Source organism: Xenopus tropicalis, chromosome 3 (genome assembly GCF_000004195.4).
Source record: "Xenopus tropicalis strain Nigerian chromosome 3, UCB_Xtro_10.0, whole genome shotgun sequence".
In the NCBI taxonomy this organism is placed as follows: Eukaryota; Metazoa; Chordata; class Amphibia; order Anura; family Pipidae; genus Xenopus; species Xenopus tropicalis.
This window is the reverse complement of record NC_030679.2, coordinates 117,101,396-117,111,044: the sequence shown is the minus strand read 5'-3', so window position 1 is coordinate 117,111,044 and position 9,649 is coordinate 117,101,396.

Here is a 9,649-nt window from a genome sequence, read left to right as displayed (position 1 = left end):
CTCCTAAAGAACAGGCCGCCCCCACCCTACCCTGGAGAAAGGCGCACATCTCATTTGCCACATAGTGCCAGCACAACTGCATTCATTTTGACTCTTCCACTACAATTGCATTAGGTGCAGTGTCCCATGGCGTGCGTAATAACGCTGAAATATGCTGCAGAATGGGAAAACAGTGGTGATTGCACTTTGCCCAATGCAGTTGCAGGTGTAATGAGCCCTTGTGCCTTCCTTTATCAACTGTGCCTGTTAATCAAAATAAAAGGTGCCACTAGGGGGCAGTATTTACCTTGCCATCATTTATGTGTATTTAAATTGCTCCTCTGATGCACAGACTGTATGTACTGGAACCAGATTTTGGTACAGCCTGAGGGAAGCTCCTTGTAGGGTGTGTGAAGTGGACCTTATTGTTCAGAGACATAAGGGGATGTTATCTTTAAATTAACATTTCAAATATTGTAAATGAATCGATTCTATTTCTTTTATTTTTTTAATTTGTCTTTACAGTTTATTAGTATTCTTCTTTGCAACTGAAGATGCTCTCTTTTCACCAGAATCACCAATTCCGGCACACTTGTACCTTATTTTTTGTTTTGTTATAGCACATGGGATCAGGGTCAGACTGGGCCGGCGGGACACTGTGGGCCCCGCCGACCCAGACCCAATCCCCACCTGCTGCTCACCGGTGCCTTCGCCAGGGGAAGGGGCTGGCGATAGATGAGCAGGGTGATAGTGAGAGGGTGCTCAGGGGACCCTGAGGAATTGTGGGGGCTCCTGGGGTAGCTGCCCTGGTGGATGTCTCACACCCCAGTCCGAACCTACATGAGGTGTTAAGATTGCTGCTGGCTCAGATGGAAAACACGTCACCTCTTCCTGTAGTTAAAAATGAAATGTGCTGGAAGATTCAGAATCACTGAAGTGAAATACTGGGGACAGGTGGATGGGTCATCTTCACCACTCTTGTTTTCTGCCTTAATATAGTGGGGTTATAAAGCCTGTTTGCAGATACAGGTACAAAATATTGCAGATTTTGTACCTGATTATAATCAATGCAAAATGTCTGCTAGGTGCGTGAGTGTCAAAAGGAGAATATAATGCACAGAATACAAAAGAAAGTTAGTGGGGGGTTAAGATATCTGTAATTCTGCAAGGCCAGAGATTGTTACAGTTCTGCCAATTTTCTGTTTGATTTACTTTATTGAACCATGTTTAGTTTGATGCAATAACTCAGATTCAGGTTCACCCCTGATCTACAATGGAGTTTTCATGAGAAAACACTTTGTTATGAGTTTGACCACACAGCTACACTTATGTAACTGATCTATTGTATTAATCTGGGCCAGTATTTACTGGAACAGTAACCAATGCTGAATTGAAAAAATATGTGATGGGCTTTTAAGGAATGAATACCTGCAGATGACAAGTGCAAATGAGGGTTAGGGGGAATATATTTGGCTATGAGATAAGGTATACACTGTGTTGGGATCTGTATATTATAAAATTGCATTTTTTCTTCAGAAAAGTTAAAAAAAAAATCCTTGTTTTGGGCTTGTTTTTATAAATAAAAGGCCTTTCTTCAGTGGCTGGTAAACTTTATTTCCAGTTCAAGCCCCACTTGAAGAACCAAACCTTTGGCCAGTGACCCCCTTGAATATAAAATCTTTATCTAAGGACCATCTAGGCTAAAAACAAGTTTACAGGTATAGGAAAATATTGGTACATCACCAGATATTCCAAATACCAGAGTTCCAAAAATATCTAGGATAGCAAATACCCAAATCTCACCCTAACTGAGCTTCATGCTGGTCATTTGGGTGTATCTAGGCGAGCAAATGGCCAATGTCCCCAATTCTCACTCTAATTGTTCCAAGTACCCCTCCAGGCAGGCCAGCCCCATGCCTTATTTATTGCACCCAGCCCTAACCCAGTAAGTCACAGTATTTATAGCCCCTCATGCGCCCCTCTCTGATGTCAGAAAAGGGATGGGACATGCAGGTGAAGATCTATAAATAGTGAAGTGGCAAGGCGAAATTGGGACATAGTATGGGCGCATGGTATAGTTCAGCCTGAACCTGACCGTGACCCGCGAAAGCTGTGTGGATGTCGGCCCGAACCCACCGACCTGCAGTTAAACTTGTAGGTCCCGTGGGCTTTGGGTCAGCCTGCTCATCACTAGTAACAATATGCTAAGAGTAGGATTAAAGCCGGCAATTACAAAAGGCAAAGGAATAAGATGTTTTAACTAATAGAGCATTGTGTACAGTCCTCCATAAGCGTGTCCTTGGGGGGGTGGGGGCACCAATTTGTAATTGTACAAGAGTGACTATGTTTTCCACAGAAAGGTGCTGATCCTGTAGAATGCACCACAGCAAAATGTAATCATAGCCTTCCCAGTGAGCAAGTGCTGCCACTGAACATGTTATACTATATACAGTAATAGATGAGTATGGATTTTTTTATTCCATTAGCTAGAAGAGAAGAATTCTGATTGTGTTTACTGCCTACAATGCTTACCGAGCCAATGAATCCAGGTTTAATGTCTTAGGGCTAAACTTGCTTGTGAACGAATACAATTGTTTTCTTTATGAAAGCAGAGTACCCAACAGCAAGTTTTTTGTTGTTTACCCCATAGTAACCCATAGACTGTGTCCTAAGGCAGTAATTGTTCAGTATTGTATATCAGAATATGAATCAAATGTGGCCAAAATCTGTACTGTTTCTTTAATTTCCACCGACCAAGAAGCAGCAAGTGATTAATGGACATACCAAAGAGAAGACATTATCACAAGGAATCCATGCTGGTGCTCTTTTGGGTTGGCTGGGAGTGGTTGGTAGTAAAAACTACAAATGTTACAGCATATACACATACATGGGAGTTTATTGGTAGACTGTAAATGGTTGTGAGCCAGGCCTCTACTCTGTATCAGTTCTTTAGAGCAGTGCTGTCCAACTTTTTACATGTCATAGGCCAATTACATCCTATATTCAAGGGCCAGATTAGTCCTTGAGCAGACTGGGGGCCATAAAAGTCTTTTGAAAGGGCATATACGGCCCACGGGCCTCCAGTTGGACAGCCCTAATTTACAGCGTATACAAAATAATGGGAATACTAAAGTCCTTTACACAACAGTCACTTTCATTGGGAAACAACTTCCACTTTCCAATGAGGAAACACCAAGCCTTTGTTGGCCTGTGGCAAGTGTTGATCGTTGGCACCACTTGTTGACTGGGCCACAATACTTTGTGGTGCAGCCAATGGCTGTGATCCTTTCAGTGATGTTACCAATGCACTTAGTCCCAAACTAAAAATGAATAATCATTTCTTTCAGTGATGGATGCTCCTCCTTCGGTACCAATGGTACCAATGATATATTAAAAAACAGCTAAGCATGTGCTACACATGCAGAAAATTGTAGACAGAGGCAAGCCTCGACTAGAAATAAAAATAAGCCCTGGCACTTCGAGTACACAGAGGCCCAAACAGCCCCCCACCAGCACAATAGTGACTGTCTATGGCACCTTACAGCAGCCACAAGTATGGGCCTGGACAGAGTGCCGCAATAGAGGAACAGGTAGGTTAGTTAAGGTGGCTGTTCGTAGGCATGAAAATGCTGGGAGCAAATGCTAGAGTACTAAGAGGTGCCGAGCATGCCCCTTACTACTTACATAGCAAGCACTTGTGTCCAAGGGTAAGCTGCTCTCTGAGGAGCAGAGCTCAGCATCAGGAGGTTCAGGAGTCCTGTCCTTATCAACTGCCATAAGGAGGTAAGAACATTTCCGTGACACTCATACCCCACCTGTCGCTCGCACCACCTCCGCGCTGGGGATTTAATGGGTAGGAGATTTAAACAGCCATCAAAATCTCCTGTCCAGTCCACAGTGCAGATGCGGCCAGTGGGCGTGCCACCCCCAGATCTTTGCTGCCCTAGGCCCAGGCCTTTGTTTCCTGCCCACAAATCTGGCCCTGGCTTTTGAATAATAATGCAAGTTAGGAGGCGGGTATGGATATGCCTACTTGCCTCTACCTGCCTGCCCCTCTTGGATAGAGCACTTCGCAGAATCCAGGAATTCTGGAGGGTATTCGGGTATTCTGCGGGTACCCAGCCCGGTGCAGGACTCTTGTGCTTGGGACATCTTAACCTCTGTTGTTTTCTGCCTGTTTTAAAGCCCTGTGTACCATTGGCCTTGAGGCTTTTTTGAGATAAGTATATAATAAAGTTTTTTTCCTTTTAACTATTGGAATGGCCTTTATTTGGATTACCAGAGTGCCCTTCCCCTGGTTTTCATTGTTTGATGTTTAACAGTTTGTCCATTCCCTGGAGCGGAGGGTTTTGGGGTTGGAGAACCTGAGCCATTTTATTTACTTAGTTAATCTTTCTACATATATGGGCGCCATTTTGCTAAATCTATATATGAGAATTTTTTACCATTGGCCATAACCATGCAATAAGTGTATATACTCCTTTTACAGCTGAGTTTGGTTTGGTTGTTTTGTCTAACCCTGTATTAATAATTTTTTACTCTTTTAAAGGAATATGTGGAATGCTTGGCCATTGCTGAATTCTGAAAATAAAAATGATCAGTTAGTAACAGACCACAGAAATGAACAGCAGAAGGGGATAACAGATGTGTTTATGTATATTCTCAATATAACAGCACAATAGTGTGCAAAGGGCCCTCCAATTTAAGCAGCAAGCATTATAGAGATTTTTATTAACTACATTTCCTAAAATGCATACCTTTCAACATTGCATCTTAAATCAATAACAACAACACATTTTGCCAGTATGTGCTGAACTTTCTGCACTCTCACAGGTGTATTGCTTCCAGTATTCCCTTCCAAGAGAGACTAATGAAGTGCTCCTGATATCCAGCTGCATGCATTTCAGCACAGCTCTGCAAGGTACATTCTTTATGGCATATACTTTACAACCATATAGCTGTGGGATGAGCTTCAGCAAATTCCAAAGCATGACACTACAGGAGTTTATTCAGTTATTCATGGGGGTCTGTTCCCAAGGGTACAGAGACCAACAATAAACGTGGATACAATAGGTCCTATTGTGGGTTTTTTTTGCATTCGGGATTGCTCTACACAAGCTGCTGTAAATTGCCATAGACAGTCACTATTTAGTGGGTTGGTGGGGGCTGTTTGGGCCTCTGTGTACTTAAAATGCCAGGGCCTATTTTGAATCCCAATCCAGGCCTGCCCATGGGGTAAAATAGTCAATGATCAAGCTGGTTATTATCAGCTGGTTATATATCAATGATCAAGCTGGTTATTAGTACAATAAATCACACACGAGAATGGTCAAAGCACATTAATCTGATGGATCTGCAGTTTGGTTGGAAATCGGGTAAACTCTTTAAAACACTGGTAAGTATTTTGCCAGTATTAAATGCTAAAAATTGGAGAGTAGGGGTACTGAGGATGCTGTTAGTTCTAGGCTAATAGAAAAGTTCTAAACACCAGCACACCCTTACCTCCTCCAGACAATTTTCACTTGGTGCACGGCCAAGAGAGTCGGCACTCTCAATACAGTCTGACAAAAAACTGAATCAGCCGGCACAACAAGCAAAGTGCAAGCGGGGCAAAGCCCCTGCGTGTTTATTCAGAAAGCAACGTTTCGGGGGCGTACCCCTTCAACATGCCTGATGAAGGGGTACGCCCCCGAAATGTTGCTTTCTGAATAAACACGCAGGGGCTTTGCCCCGCTTGCACTTTGCTTGTTGTGCTGGCTGATTCAATTTTTTGTCAGTTCTAGGCTAATACCATCTGATCTAGCTGGATGGAGTCGTACATTTAAGAGGCAGAGAAGCCAGGGCACGTGCAGTGATATAAATAGTGTCACTAGATGGCACGGGAGAGTTATGGAACAACTGATTACCCATTTTTCAGAAAACTGTAAGAGATTGTAAATAATTGTAGTCTTCAATAAACTGTATGTTCAGGAATGGACAAAGAAGTGAGATTTGTGTGGGAAGGCAAATTATTTTCTCATCTCTGTAGTATAGTCCATGTGTGAGCTAATAAGCTTGTTTTGTTTTGTAAACTGAACTTAGCTGATCATGCTGCCTAGACTGTCTTCTATCCACTCTGCTTTATGTCATTTGTGCTGGGATCAGATGGAAACTTAGCTAAATTACATTTTTTCATGAAAAAAATCACTAAAATTAGATAAGCAGCCCCATATGACCAGTAACACAAAAGTCAGCTATTTCCCAGCAATACTAGTAATGAGCCTGATAGTGAGAGGTTGTCCCTTGTTTACTGACTGTTTGCTTCTCAAAAATTGCCTGTGTGACCCTAGTATAACTGATTAGTCGCTGGCACACTATCTAAAGACTCGGCTGGCATGGTGCAGAGGCAGGCCTGATGGAAGCAATCACCTTGCCAGGTATTGATTAATTCAGCGATCAGTATCTACCAGGCTTTGGGGGATGTGCTGCAGTTTACCCAATAATGAATGAGATTGTGCTAGTTATTAGTTTTTATTTTGTTAAAGACAAAGATGGGGCTTATTTTCAACCCGACAAATGGGTCAGTTTTCTGTTTCAGGAGGTTCTTTTAACAGCTTCTTACTTAATATAAAACACTGTAGACACAAGTCTTGTGGATACCCTCTGCTTCTGCAGGACCCATTACCAAGCCCTATTAAACATAGCAGTGTCTTGTGAGTTGGCAAAGTTATAATCTTCTTACATGTCTATTATGATGATGTCATGACAAACATGTGCAGGCTGGGGCCCTTACAGTATTTTGAAGACTATTTTGCTCACTAGCCTCCACTTGGATGGCACTGAGCTATGGCAGACTTAGAATATACAGGTCTGGGATATGTTATCCAGAAACCAATTATCCAGAAAGCTCTAAATTATGGGACAGCCATCCCCATACCTTTGAAATGTTTGTTTCACAGCTGAAAAGGCCAGTCTTGGCATGTGACACTCGCAGATTTAAGAATGTGTGGTTCCATCTGTCAAGTGGCATAACTACCATGGGGCCCTCTGGGTCCACCAGAGAAGCAGAAATGAAGTGTCTTTCCTCATGTGTGCTCCACACATCCTGCACTCTGGGGCCTGGCACGGGTTAGTTACTTTACTGCATCTTTCCACAGGCTATGCTTGTGGCAGGGTTAAGTGTACTAAACAGTAAGCTTAATGACTTGGTTCAGGTGCAACATTTAATCCAGGGAGGTTCCTCAACATCTGGGACTATAGCAGCCTTGCCAAAATCCTTAGGGGCAACAGTGGGAGTACAAAATGTGAGTTTGGGTTGCAGGGGGGAGGGATTGTGGTGCCATAACTTGCTATGGCATGGATGATTGGATGAACACCGTAGGGAACTTCCTGGAGGGGACTGAGCTTGGATGAGAATAGGTGCAGGAAATTAAACAATTAGTTGAATGCAATGAACTCTACATTTATTGATGGTTTTTTAAAAACTTGTGAACAATGCTCATCCCATGTATAAACTGACCTGCCAGAGCAGGGGCTGCCCTACTAAGTTCCAGAAAATCTGGGATGCATGGACTAGCTGTCAAGAAACCACCACTGACCAGGACCCTTTTTAACCAGAAAACTAATTCAAGTCAAACCTCAGTACTGAATTGCTTCCCCCTACCTTTCCACTCTACACCCCTTCCCCACGTTATTGCTTGTACAGTTTTGTTTTAATTTGTTTTGGAGAACATCGAGAGTAATAGGAGCCGTTGGAGCAAGGACTGCTTCAATGAGCCCATGCAGTCCTCAATCCAATAAAGAAAATAAAGTCTGCCTGATCAAAATGTGGACCAATTTTTGGCCAGATATCAGTTGGGGAGGCCCATTGGAGGGCCCCATACATGGGCAGATAAGCTACTGAATGCGCCTGTATATATTTAGTCTAAATGTGCTGTTAAGTTTGATGGCCAAAATGAGGGGAACATTAGTTACAGTATGTTTGTCTTTTAGTGGGTCAGCCCATTACATCTATTGCTTCTTAATTGATAAAAGCACTGGGTTTTCAAATCCCCATAGCTCTCCTCTCCAGGAAACGTGAATAGAGAGACCCGTGCACTCTAGAAAGCTCTGTAATTCATCTATAAAGAATTATTACACCGGGCCGTGAAAGGTATAACTGAATACAACCAGCTTGCTTTTTTTTCTGTGATTAATACTGCAGCCTGTACTCTGTATTACGCTGAGAAAAAACCTTCCTGATCCCAAAATGGTAATTGGATTTCTTGGAGGATCATCATTCTTCCTGTGCTTAAGGTAATTGGCATAACCCAGAATGCCCTTCTTTGATAACTATGAAAAAGGAAATAGGCTCTGCTCCAAGCCACAAGGTGTTTCCCCCTAACAACTTTGGTCCACTTTAATAATAAGAAAAAAACTTCATTTATAACAGCTTCCTATCCAACAAGCCTTCTAATATGGATAGCCGAATGTTCCTAGATAGTTATTCTAATGTGGGAACATTTATACCAGTTAATCTTTGATGTTTCTTCTGTCACTTTAAGTATATGCCTGGTTTAGTTCTCCAGCTGCTAAAAATTGTGCACAATCCTTTTACTAGCATGAAGTTATTACCTGAGCAGATAAGCCTATAGATCTGTGAACCCCACCTCCCCCATCAGTTACAGTGCTATGTTCAAACAAAAGGAATTCTGGGAATGAATTCCAGACTCTTAAAAAAAATCCCATTTACATGGGTTTATCCTATAGGCTACAGCTCACCCACTGGGTTTGAAGCTGAAGCTAGGACAATAGCTGATCAGATTCCCAACTACAGACCGGTTTCGCCCTTCTTGGGGCTTATCAGTGTAGTGCAGGGTTTTCTGATCAGCTTAAGGTTGCCATACACGAGCAGATCCGCTCGCTTGGCGATGTCGCCAAGCAAGCGGATCTTCCCCCGATATCCCCACCTACGGGTGGGCGATATCGGGGAGCATTTAGGTAAAAAAAAAAATAATCCGATCATTTGGCCCCAGTGGGCGGCAATGGGGCAGTCGGATCGGGGACCGCATCAACGAGCCGATGCGGTCCCCAATCCGACCGGATTTTCTAACCTGGCCGATCGAGATCTGGCCAATTTCAGGCCAGATATTGGTCGGCCGGGCCGCTCTGCTCTCCCCATACACGGGCCGATTAGCTGCCGAATCGGTCCAAGGGACCGATATTGGCAGCTATAGTCGGCCCGTGTATGGGGACCTTAAGGTAGAGTCACCATGTGGTTCTACAAACAAATAAATAGGGTTGAGGATAGTGCCTCATACAGACAAAAGCAAACAAAAGGAATTGCTAGGCACAGGTTTGGTGGCTCACAAAAAGAAAATTTAGACGATTTGCAGTCGGAGGATGCTGCCATGCTGCTCCACAAAATCTCTCCTCTCTGGCACCCAACAGGGAAAGGGGTAAGCACCTTGCAGAACCTTTACTCTTTGAAATAACCCTTTTTTATCAGTATGTTGTCACATTTTGTATACAGGCATGAGATCTGTTATCCAGAAACCCATTATCCAGAGAGCTCTGAATTAAAAAAGCAATCTCCTGTAAACACCATTTTAATTAAATAATTCAAATTTTTCAAATTATTTCCTTTTTCTCTGTAATAATAAAACAGTACCTTGTACTTGATCCTAACTAAGATCCAGGAAAACCCCAGGTC